Raw genomic sequence first — 14,080 nt, forward strand, 5'->3', positions numbered from 1 at the left:
TCTTAGCTTTGCCGCAAAATGTGGTAATAGTTTGGTCTTTCAGTCTCGATCACGTTCTCTTTTTTCTATAATAATTAAATAAATAGGGATGAAATAAACTCGTGTATAGTTAGAAAGTCGTACATAATTAATTAATTGCGTATAAAATTATTTTTAGTTACCAGAATTTGATTTGCATATATTGATGCAAAAGTTTTTTAACCATTTTAATACGGAGAGTATTTAAGGATGGATCACGAATTTGTAAAATTTTAAAAGAAGATAATTAATTAAATTTTAAAAGATTGAAATATATTATTAATAGAAAATATATAAAAAAATTTGAAATAAAAAATAATTTAAAATTTTCAAAATACATTTGCCACTCGTTCACCTCAATCTATTTGTGTGCATAATTAGTAGTAGTGGATCCATAAATATTTTTCAGAGTGAGTACACATATGTTAATAACATAAAATTTTTATAGGATATGACTAATAAAATGTTAGAATATATATCATCTGTAAAATAAGTAAATAATCGAAGAAAACTCAGACTTCAGAGTGAGTAAAAAAATTTCAAAATAGATACCGTCAATAAAATAAATAACTAATCGAAGAAAATCCGAATGTAAAAATTAGCTCACCAAGTTGTGACTCTGCCACCAATGATTAGCATGAAAATCCATGCATCCATGCATATGTTATTTGGTTTCTTCTTGGTTGCCTCGGGGCCAGATACCAAGCCAGTGGGGGCAGGCAGGGGCATTTGCCTTAGTCCCCTCGACAGATTCTCTTCAAAGATTATGAATTTGGAGCCAGTAGAGGCAGGCAGGGATATTAGTCTTAGTTCCCTTGGTAGGTTCTCTTATGAATATGAGTTGTTATATTTATTATATTTATAAGGTGAATATATATTACCAAATGATTAAGAAAATTTTAAATAGATACTACTTTATAAATTATATAATCAACCTAAATTATTAAAAAAATTGGTCACTACTTAACAATAATACTGCAGAGAACAATCTCCTCTTCGATAGATTCCAAAGTGACCATTTTGATAGCTATATTTATAGAGATGCATATTTATACTATTAATAATCATACTCCTTAAAGGAAAAAGATTAATTATTAAATTATTTAAAAGTGATAAAAAATTAAATTACAAACTATAAATTAATTAAACATGTCTAAAAAAATCCATGGAAATGTTTCCATTAAGAACTAATAGAATGACACTTAATGAAAACTTTGATAAAAAGCTTATAGGTTAAAGAGAAAAGTTATCCAAAATTAACGGCCTAACATCATACAAGCTATAAGAGCTTACATAGATAACTAAACTAATCGCCATGACTTTCAGCCAGCATTAACTGAAACAGACAAAGAATACCTGGCCTATAAATGAGGCAATCGTCACCTGAAAGGAAAGCACCCCTAAGCAAAGGCATACGCGATCGTCTCCACCACTTTGGGTCGCCGCATTGATTTCTGGACACACAACAACCCCTCCTTGTCCTTTGAGAAAGTTGTGAGCACTTCTCATTGCGTAGACCTTAAAATACTCTCGAGCTCATTGATGGTCTCAACGTTGTCTCGGACAATAAATATCCCTTCGGGCCTTAGAATTCGATCGACCTCCGCAACCACGGACACTATATTGCACCTACAAGTTCCAAAATTAAATCGAAACAAATATATACTCTTATAGTTCAATCCGACTCTGTTCATGTTAATGGAATCAGAAAAAAGAAAACGCTCATACGTACCTCTTTTTAAGCTTGGAGAATAGGTGGTCAGCGTGGAGAAGATCATAGGACCTCGGATAGGTGCTGAATGATTCACACCAATTATGATACATACCAAATAGACCTCTCTCGTATATTATAGGAAGGGTATCAGGAGAGCGAATTGGGACTATATTCATTACCCACAAATTCAGATCTTTGAGTGCCGCAGCAAATCTATGAGCATGTCAGAATCAAGGAAATGAATATTCAACGTTAATAAAAAAGACAAACTACGTATTTAGTCACCTATCTATTCTTATGATTTTGTTTTGGTCACTCAATTATTATTATTTTTAAATCATACCTAATGTTATGTTTTGGTTCCGTTTTGACCACCAGACGTTAAAAAAGTAAACATAATTGTTGACATGATAAATTTTATTTATTTCTTCAACTTTAACGTGATATTATCTTACGATGACACATCAGCATCACCATTAATCTTTTAACAGCAGGTGATCCAAACAGAATTAAAACGTAACGTTAGATATTATTTGAAAATAAATAGTTAAATGACCAAAATAGAACCGCAAGAATAGATGGATGACCAAATATGTAATTTACCCTAAAAAAAGTAAACCTTTGTATTTACTTTCTTACCCTCCATAAACAGCTTTCATGTCCATGACATTTCTAATAGATAACCAGTTTATTCCCACATTCTTTCTGTATGATTGAACCATTCGTTTCCAGTGTTCATAATCTGAAACAAAATCCTCAGGTACTGCTTTGCCATAAACTCCAACATGGGAACTCAACAACCAATAAGGTGATTTTTCCAACCTTGCCGGCCATTGCTCGGGCCACTTAGACCCACGTTTTGATGCATCTACAGGCACTTTGTGCATGCATGTTTTCAGTGACACGTTCCTATAAAATTTAAGAATTTAATTCAGTAGCTAACTCAGAGAATGCAACTTAGGGTCAGTTTGTTTCACTGCATAGAAAATATTTTATGGTGTTTGAAAGATATTATGTAAACTATTTTTCACTAGTTGATAAATTTTTAAAAAATTATTTCTTGCAAATATAAAATATAATAAAAAATATTATTTATTATAAAAAAATTAATATTATTATTTTAAAAATATAAGAATAATTTATTTAATACTATTTATGGCAATATTATTATTAAAATATTATTTCTATAATTTTATAAATAAAAATATTAACTCTAGTATATTCTATTTTAAAATTATTAATAAATATATTTAAGGAATTTTTATAATATTATTAGACTATTATATTAATATTAAATACATAAATAAAAGTATTCACTATTAAAAATTCAATAATATTATTTTAAGAAATTAATAAATAATACTTTAATTAATAATTTATATATTATTAAAATAAGAATATATAGTATCATATATTTTATATATAATTGAGTATATTATTGTAATAATACTATTATTATATTATATTATTAAAATATTAATAAATATATTTTAAATATGTTAATAATTAATATTTTTATTAAAATGATACTAAAATATCATATTATTATTACATTTATAAAATAATATTGTTTTGAGTATTTTAAGTAAAAAGTTTGAAAAATGACTTACGAAAAATTAAACCGTAAGTCATTTGAAATTATGTTGATCAGGAAAATGTTTTACATTGACTAATCTGTTTTCTCCAACCAAACACTGAAAAGTAAGGAAAATGTTTTCCGAAAAATGTTTTACGTAAAACAAACGGATCCTTAGCATCTTGTTAAGCCACTTGGGGCGGAACTAAAAATTTATTATAACAGGGTTAAAATAATTTTTTATAAATATATATTTTTAATTTGATGAGTCTGATAAATTTTTCTTTATTTAGTTTTTAAAAATATATATTTTTCTATATTGATTAATATTTAAAAATATAATTGATGGGGCCAAGGGTCCCCTTGCCCTCCCTTGGTTTCGCCCATGGCCAGTCGATGGATCTTTTGTCATTTGAACAAGAAGCGTTAGATTTGTCTTTTAGCCAGAGTTTTGGTTTTATAGCAGAGTTAATAAGAAATATTACCAGGCTGCATTTGGATCATCAGAGTTGGGACAGAGTGGAGGCTCTTGTTTTGACTTCCATTATAGCAGTCGTTAGAATCAGGCTTCTTAAATATTGCTACAGCTACCCTATTTATTCGATGCTTCCTAGTTTTGTTCACAAGCTGCCAGCACATAGCTTTCGTTAGTTCAACCATTGCTGATGAAAATCCACACAAGTTGCAGCAGGTGTTAAGACATAATACACATAGATGGTACGATAGGATCATGTACCTTTCCAGATTTCAGCATCTTCATGACCTTTCTGATAAACAGGAGTCGCAGACCACACAAAGAAACCACCAGGTCGAAGCAAACGGTTGAGCTCCAAGAGGAGTTTACCGCCTGCATGTTGTTAAGACCGATGAATATTCAAGCATGGACAATTTATAAAAGGCAGTTCTAGCAACTGATTACTGAGTCCAACACGTATCATAGTTAAACTTTTATCAAATGAGGCTGTTTTATACCTTCTATGTGCCATGGCACTCTACATCGTGCACAATGAACAATATCAAATACTCCGCCAGAGTAGGGAAGTTTCTTAGTACCCATCACAGCGGACACAGCAGGAATTCCCCTTTCAAGTGCAAATTGCACTTGAGTTTCATGTTCATCTTTAGGTGCAAATGACATAGCAAGCACATTTCTGTCGAAAAGAAAACCTCCAAAGCTGGCAACCCCACATCCAACATCCAGTATCACACGAGAGCGTTTTCCCCAGGCTATATCGGGAGCAGACTACGGAATAATAATCAAACATTAAGCACAAGTTGAAAGAACAAATTGCAGGAAAAGAATGACCCTGCATTAAAGTCATACTGCTTACTGCCATCATTGTTCAGATGCAACATGGAATGCCATGGTTCTTTTTAATCATATCAAATATTTGTAAATAGATGTGCAATAAAACTACTAGAGCTGTAAAAAAGCAAAACTTACAAAAATGGCACTTTTCGTTACCATTCATGAAAATTAAACAAACATGTTTATAAACATGACATAAAAATGTCTGCAAAAAACTCAGAACTTGTTCAAGAAGTAGAGACTACAAGAAGGGGTGAGAGACTAATGAATAAAATACTGAAGTTTGAAGACAATAGAATCATTTTGAGCACTCACCTCTTCTATGAAGTCAATATAGAGAAGAGCACCATGCTTAAACTGAGTTCCACCACCGGGAAATGTGAGATACTCTCCAGTTACTTTTACCCAGTTCTGATGACCCTTAATTTGTGCCAACTGAGTATGGGGAACGTTACGATACCATATCTGTAGCAGCAAGAAGTCATTCGTAAGTAATCTCTTCAAGCACAGAATTAAAGCGAAAAAGTGAACCAGCAAATGTGAAGTGAAAGTACGTTCTCTCTGCTTTTTGGCCACCCAATTGGGCGTCTATATCCTTCAGGAAGAGGAACAAGGCAGGTAGGTGGTTCTTCAGGGCAATGCCTCTCTCGATGTTCATAATGTTTGTTGGTACGCAGATGCTTGATTGCTTCCCAATTGTCAAGACATGGGATATAATCAGGCCCAGCAGTAGAATTGCAAAGCTTCCAAATGTATTCCTTGGATGCTAACTGAGTCTTCTTTTCATTTGTTGATACTGCCGCCTGAGTAGAGAACGATCCATTCTGCGTACTGGTTTCACTCAAAAGTTCAGACTGAGCACCAGAGGAGGAAACTTCATTTAAACTCTGATTTTCCACTACAGGATCATTTTTTGCATCGCCAGTGCTTTTATCCAACTCCTTTTTATCATTTTGATCAACCTTACCCTCTATCTGACCAACCACCGTAGTTCCCTTGGTTCCAGAGGAATTTTCATCTGGATTCTTTTCACCACCACCAGAATCAGATTTATCGACATTCTTCTCATTGTTGCCCAAATTCTTACTACTATTGTTGTTTGACAGTCTACCTTCAGAATCCTTTTGTTAGACTCATTTTTTCATTTTGATCAACATTAGTTTCCGATGATTTTTCATCTTGTTTCTTTTGACCACTACCTGAATCAGACTTCTTGTCATTCTCATTGGAGACAGCTTTCTCGTTGCTCTCTCCCGGATCAGATTTTTTGTCATTGGGATTCTCTTCAGAACCCCTTGATCCACCCAAATTCTCATCATTGTTGTTTCTCTGTCCACCTTCAGTATCCAACTGCTTCTTATCCTTCTTAGACTCATCCAAGTTACTCTCTTCACTGGTCTTTTTTTCTTGCGTATTTAGGTTGTCAGTGCCATCACCTTTATCCAGACTCACATTCGAGTCCCCTTTCCTTGCTTTCTTGGAGAAATTCTCAACATTGTCTTTTGTTTGTCCACCTTCAGAATCCAATTGCTTCTTCTCCTTCTTAGATTCATCCGACTCACTTTCTTCAGTTTCTGGTATGTTGCCAGTACCACCATCTTTAACCCCACTGGCATCCTTGGGTAAATTCTCACCACTGTTGTTGTTGTTGTTTGTCACTTTGTCTGTCCACCTTCAGAATCCAATTGCTTCTTATCCTTCTTAGACTCATCTGACTTACTCTCTTCAGTTTCTGGTGTGTTTAAGTTGCCAGTACCACCATCTTTAGCCCCACTAGCATCCTTGGGTAAATTCTCACCACTATTGTTGTTTGTCCGTCCAACTTCAGAATCCATTTGCTTCTTATTCTTCTCAGACTCATCCGACTTACTCTCTTCAGTATTCCCCTTGTTTTGTGTATTTAAGTTGCCAGTGCCCTTGTCATCATCTTTAGCCAGACTCACAATCAAGTCTCCTTTCCTGGCATCCTCAGGTACATCCCCGAGGTTATCTTCGAATTTAAGGCCGTTGCTTGTGTCATTGCTGTTATCGATTACCTGTGTAACCTGGTCATCGATACGGTTCTTCTTTTCATGAGCCACATCCTCCATGTTTTGATCGGGGACAACCGAGGACGAACTCATCATCCAGAGTCCAACTAAACATAATCCCACGAAAACCACTATGGTGACAGTGGAACCAGAACTCGAAGATGGTGACCTCCTATTACTGGTAGTACTATTATCTACTCTACCATATTTTCCTAATGCCATGATCACTATTCCCTTTTTTCACTAATCAAATCTTCAAAATTTCACACATGAAATAAATTTAAAAAAAAGGTAAATCAGAATTACGCTTAAAAACGTTGAAGCTAATGCATATCGAATGAGATCCAAAATTGCTTTTGAAAATTAAACCAAAAAAAAAAAGGCTTTTAGAAATTATTTTTCTTTTACTACTAGTATTCCTATGCACGTGTTTACACTCCTTCAAATATTAGTAGAATAAAATAAGTTTTTCAGCCTATATTAAACTATATTTTTATTTGATCCTTCAAATTTTATCTGCTGTTACTATTTCTTGTATCAATATACCAGATATGTTTCCTTTCTTCCTATATTACATAGAAACACTAGCATATATAAACAGAGTAAATAAGCAGATAGACGGAAATCGCAAAACTATAGTTAGGAACATCGAATATATATATATATATATATATATATATATATATATATATATATATATATATATTGTCGTGGGCATTGCATTAGATAGGCAACAAACAGAGAAGAGAAAAAAAGAAGATACCTGGAAACAAAATAGAAAATGAACCGATCTGAAAAGATAAGAAAATTCCAGCTTTTAGCTGCTGCCGAAAATTAAAAGAAGAAAAGTTCATGAACTTTGTTCGTTTGTTTGATTAATCGAATGGTCTTTACAAATTCCTTGAAATAATCACATAAAAAGAAATGAGAGGGGAAAAGGGGGAAGGACTCGTATAGAAGACAGCATGGGAGAAGGAAAGGGAAACATCCCGCGAAATCAGTGCGAGTAGTTCATGTTATTTTTTTAGGAAAAAAATTATAAATCTACCAGAATTATGAATTCATTTCAATTAATTATTTAATACTCTAGTCACTAATGTTATAATTGTTTTTGCACTTTGTAACGAGTTAAAATATTGTCATGTGTTTTTAGTTAATATTAATATAATATTTTTTATTTTGATAAAATATTAATATATGATATTTATATTTTAATATATAATATTTAATATAGTACTTATAATTTGACAAAACATTCAAAATAACATGCATTATTATGGTACAAGAAAATTACACTACCAATGTGAAATTAACTAATAAAAGTTTTATACATATAAAAGAAATTCAGTAAATTTAAATTGATATTATAATATTATATGAAAATAATAAATAAAACAAAAAGAAATGTTTTTCCAAATTGGTTATATTTTATTTGAATTATAGATAGATATTATATTGGACATTTTAAAAGTATGAATATTGTATTAGATATTTTAAAGGTTCATATATATATATATCACATTACATATTTTATTAAAAATGTAAGTACTGCATTTGATATTTTATCAAAGTATAAATATCAAATATGATATTATCTCATTAATATGAGAATTAAGAGGTCAAATTCAATGATAAAACTTGAAGGCAAATTGCAACAACAACAAAAATGCGAGGGGTCAAATTGTTTATAGGCTTAAATTAAAAACAAACTTTTAAACTAGGTTTTTTTCCTTTAAGTTTTTAAATTATTTTTAACTAAAATACCATTTTAAATTATTATTATTTTAAATTTTACAATTAATTTTTTCAATCAATGGAATATGAACATGTTGCATAAATTGATTATATGTTTTGATTAAAAAATAATTTAAATATTTAAAATAAAAAAGATGCAATTTAAGATTTTCTTTTAACAATTTTTGTTTAAAGGGAGAAGAAGATAAATTTTACCCCTAATAAATATTGAACTCATAATTTAAGAGAAAATAAAAACATCAACGGTTACAATTTAAGATTTTTTTAACTAAACGTTTAAATAACTTTTGACAAATTAATTAATTTTTGTTATAAATTTGAACATATATATATTATAATTTATTTTTTCATAAGTCATAATAGTTTTAATTAATTTTTATATGTATATCGTATAATGATGTTGACCCACCCAACTTTTTATTATTGAACATAAACGAAATAATTTGTTTTCTTTTTCTAGATGGGTCAGTTTGACTTTATATATATATATATATATATGATATAATACTATAATAATAAAATGAGCATTGAGCAAAGTAGGGGACCACCTCTCACAAATACAATACAAATACAAATACAAATACAAATCAAATACAAATACAAATACAATACAAATACAAATACAAATACAAATACAAATACAAATACAAATACAAATACAAATACAAATACAACATACAAATACAAATACAAATACAAATACAAATACAAATACAAATACAAATACAAATACAATACAAATACAAATACAAATACAATACAAATACAAATACAAATACAAATACAAATACAAATACAAATACAAATACAAAACAAATACAAATACAATACAAATACAAATACAAATACAAATACAAATACAAATACAAATACAAATACAAATACAAATACAAATACAAATACAATACAATACAAATACAAATACAAATACAAATACAAATACAAATACAAATACAAATACAAATACAAATACAAATACAAATACAAATACAAATACAAATACAAACAAATACAAATACAAATACAAATACAATACAAATACAAATACAATACAAATACAAATACAAATACAAATACAATACAAATACAAATACAAATACAAATACAAACAAATACAAATACAAATACAAATACAAATACAAATACAAATACAAATACAAATACAAATACAAATACAAATACAAATACAATACAAATACAAATACAAATACAAATACAAATACAAATACAATACAAATACAAATACAAATACAAATACAAATACAAATACAAATACAAATACAAATACAAATACAAATACAAATACAAATACAAATACAAATACAAATACAAATACAAATACAAATACAAATACAAATACAAATACAATACAAATACAAATACAAATACAAATACAATACAAATACAAATACAAATACAAATACAAATACAAATACAAATACAAATACAAATACAAATACAAATACAAATACAAATACAAATACAATACTCATATAAGCTCCCGTCTCGGCCTCCTCTCACAGTAACCTTTGCCTTTTTGGTTAGTATTTCTTTCTAGTTCTGGGTTCTTTTCTCCTCCCATGAAAGAAGCTCAAATGACAATTCCTCACTTATTTAGATGCCCAATCAGCCTGGATTTGCTCTCGGATCCTGTCACCCCATCCACTGGCCAAACCTTCGATCGATCCGGCATCGAAAACTGGTTCGCTTACGGCTATCTCACCTGTTCAGTCACGATGCAAAAGCTCCACGATCCATCTCTTGTTCCCAATCATAATCTTCGTCATTTCAATCAACAATGGCGTCAAATGGCTCAACCACTCGACCCTTTACTCAGCATGAAGCCCTTGAATCTCCTCAAGCTACCTCACAAAAGAAACTCCAAATACTGCAGAAGATCAGAGTTTTAATGGATGAAGCACCCTCTAAGATCCCCTTTCTTCTTCAAACAGGTCTCTTGCCTTTACTTTTACAATTACTTTTCGGGAAATTGGACCCTGGATTTACGGAGGAACTGCTTCATTGTATTCTAAAGTTGATGTCTTTCGGCGAATTCGGGTGTTTGAATATGCTTAAAGAAGAGTCCAAGATGGAATCTTTCGTGGTTTTGTTCGAAAATGGCACTACCATGATTAAGCAAAGTTCGTGTCATCTCGTTGGGGCAATCTCGGCATCTTCGGAAACCAGTGAACTTTGCACGATGATCGGAAAAGATCGTCGGCTTTTACATCGGCTCCTTGGCCTAATTCATCAGAGTTCGGAGACGTCGAAGGTTGGGATCAAAGCCGTTTCGGCATTGTATCGCTTGGAATCAAACAGGGACGAATTGATCCAACAAGGCCTAATCAATGGCCTGGTAACATATATTTTGAACTCGAAGGAAGGAAACTCGGCAACGGCGACAACAATGGCGACTATAGAACAAGTTATGGGATGGAGAGAGCGAAAGAGGCGCTGATAAAGGATCCGCGAGGTGTTAAAGCGGTGGTTAAGATGGTATTCAGGGTGTCGGACCATGAAGGGAGTGAAAGTTCTTTGAACTCGTTGATAATGGTGTGTTGTGAATCGTTGCAGGCAAGGGAAAGTGCCATAGCTGCCGGGGGTTTGACACAGTTGCTGTTGCTATTGCTGCTACAAAGCCAGTGTGGCTGTCGGATAAAAACAAAGGCGACGACGTTGCTGAAACTGTTGAGGTCCAAGTGGGACGAGGAGCAATAACATGTTTCTTTTTTAGCACTAATGGATTCACTTCCCTTTTTCTCTTTTACCACTTTGTTTCTATATACAAAATATCAATTTTAAGCCAAATTTAGCTAAGTTAGTGCAGTCACATTTAAGTTTCTCATCATTCAAAATTTTATCTATCCTAAATTTTATACAACCTTTATTCTTAATCTCAATCCTACCAGATTTATTTTACGAATCATGTCCGAATATATTTTTTAAAAAAATATGAAATAGTTTCAGATTTTTTTAATCATTTTTGAAAAAAATTTGATTTTAAAATTCTTTTGATTTATGGATGGTGAAACATTTTCTTCCAAATTCCAATAATGGAAAGGTAGAAAAGGAAAAAGTGACTTGTATATATTGATTTCACGGTAATTGGATGGTTGATATTATAAAAGAGAAAATAACCTCAGTGACCGAAAATGCCTTAAAATATACGATTTTGACCAACTTTTTTTTGATTTGCCAAAATGACCAACAAAATCGCAACGCGATCTCTAAATCACAACGCGATCTCCAGTATTGCAAATCAGTTTCTAGATTCGCAACGCGATAATACAAAAATCGCAACGCAATTCTGATTATCGCAACGTGATTCTGTTTATCGCAACACTGAATTTCAAATTCGCAATAGAATTTAGTTTCGCAACACAAATGTTTTGGGTATATAACTACGCAGCAGCAACAACTCATAACCTAAATCCCTAAATCGCAACTCATTCCATCTCCATCTATCACTCTCTCCGGCGACATCCATTCCTATATCCAATGACATCCTTCCCCATCCGGCAACAGGTTTTAGTTTCGCAGCTCGTTTGTTTAGTAAATTAATTTACAATAATGAAATCATCTAATGTTGATCATGTCTGGATAGATTTGTGTTTTGGAGGGTCATGGGAGAATGTTCATGGTGTTTTACAATATATGTCTTTACCTATGAATCTTCAACTAAAACTGTCATTAAAAAAGTTAACTTATGAAACTCTAATGTTACGTGTTGCAAATAAATTGAATTTAGAGCCCCTAAGTGGATTTAGGCTATCTTATCATAGAAAAGCTAAAGTTTATTTGTTAAACCGAAAATAAAGATGTTGAACGATTCATTGCTTACATTATTGTTTCGCAAGATGATGTTACATTGTATGTTGTTGAACCTAGAAGTAGTGAAGTTGGGTTAGTAGTGGGTAGTAATCAACTAAGTTTTTCAACCATAGTTTATGGTGCTCAAAATTTAATGGTTCCACCACAATTTCATCACCAAGCAAATTTTGTTTCACCACATTTCCAATACCAAACACAATCTCAAAACCCACAACTTTTCCCTAATCCAAATCCCAATCAACTTTCAGCACAAAATTCTGGTTTTCGTATTGACCAGTTAGACGATGATGAGCCAACAGAAAAAATTGTGAATACTAGTCAGTATTCGAAATTTGATCTTGGTCAATACCCGGACTTTGATCTTGGTCAATGCTCGGATTTTGATGATGTTTCATAAGAAGAAACAGACCCTGCGTGTAATGATTTTGATATTGATCATTACCCGAATTTTGATGATGAAACAGCCGCTGCCGAGGAAGATGTTGTTGATGATAATGAGGAGGAAGTTACGACTGTGAATGAACATGTTGAACATTCATTCTGTAATTCATATAACCCTGAAGAAGAAAAAGAAGAAGAAGAAATCCCCGAAGAAAAGTCCCCGAAGAAAATGCCACGGGAGTATAACTGGAATATGTCAGAATTACTTCAGATACCGAAAGAAGAGTTGGTAAAGATAGCAGTTGATTGTTACACAAAAAATTATTCATATCAAGAAAGATGATTGTTTTGATACAAAGGAAGACTTGAAGATAGCTTTGTATACGAAATGTGTGGAAGATGGCTATCAACTAAAAGTTAACAAATCAAGAAAAGATCATTTCGAAACAAGGTGTATGATTGACAAAAACTGTACGTGGTGTATGATTGCAAAGAGGATAAAAGATTGCGAAATGTTTCAAGTTAGGACTTTTATTGATAAACATACATGTTCAAGAACCCAAATTTTTCCTCACCATTGACAGGCAAACAAAAAGGTGTTGGGTGGTTTTCTGGCTGAGTTAATGTTTTTAAATGGCAGGGTATATCGGGGACATGAAATTATGACTGACATGAATGCTCGGTTCAAGATTAGTATCTCATATTCTCAAGCTTGGAGAGCCAAATGTTATGCCTTGGAATTGTTGAGGGGGTCACCAGAAGCATCGTTTGCCCAACTGCCGGCTTATTGTCACAATTTAAAGTTGAAAAATCCTGGGTCGGTAACTCATATCAAAACAGATAGAGATGGACGCTTTGAGTTACTGTTTATCTCCATTGGTGTTGCGGTTAGTAAATCAATATAATTTTGTTAACTCATTTTTGTTAGTTACATGCATTTCACATTTAAATGATTATATTTCTTGTGTATATTATTTTGTAGATTTGTTCGTTTATTACTTGCATGCGCCCAGTTATTATATAGTTGACGGAGCACATTTGAAAGGTCGATACCTTGGAGTAAACTTATTAGCAGTAGTCATGGATGCTAACAATGAGATATTGCCAATAGCTTACGGGGTTGGCAAATCTGAAACCTCTGATTCATGGACATGGTTTATGGGGCATCTTAGGGATTGCATAGGTCCTATTAGCAATCTGACAACCATATCCGATAGGGCAAACTCAATTGACAACGCTGTTAGAAGGTGTTTCCCAGATGCTTTTCATGGACTTTGTGGTGTTCATTTGTATAGAAATCTAAAATCAAGGACTGCTGGTATAAAAAATCACAAATAGACATACTGGAAGGCTGTAAAAGCTTATCGGGAAGTGGATTTTAATAAGCATATAAATTGTTTAAGACGTGTTTTGCCTCAGTGTGCTCAAACACTAGAAGATGTCAGGTTTGAAAGATGGTCAAGAGT

General features: G+C 32.2%; 2 pseudogenes; one reads left to right on the forward strand and one right to left on the reverse strand.

Moving 5' to 3' along the window:
- Window positions 1-1,394: 1,394 nt before the first annotated feature.
- On the reverse strand, window positions 1,395-6,869 carry LOC120212316 (annotated as a pseudogene).
- Window positions 6,870-9,956: 3,087 nt separating this feature from the next.
- Window positions 9,957-11,236, forward strand: LOC120212345 (annotated as a pseudogene).
- The last annotated feature ends 2,844 nt before the right edge of the window (window positions 11,237-14,080 follow it).

This window comes from Hibiscus syriacus, unplaced genomic scaffold (assembly GCF_006381635.1).
Source record: "Hibiscus syriacus cultivar Baekdansim isolate YM2019G1 unplaced genomic scaffold, ASM638163v2 tig00110013_pilon, whole genome shotgun sequence".
Taxonomy (NCBI): Eukaryota; Viridiplantae; Streptophyta; class Magnoliopsida; order Malvales; family Malvaceae; genus Hibiscus; species Hibiscus syriacus.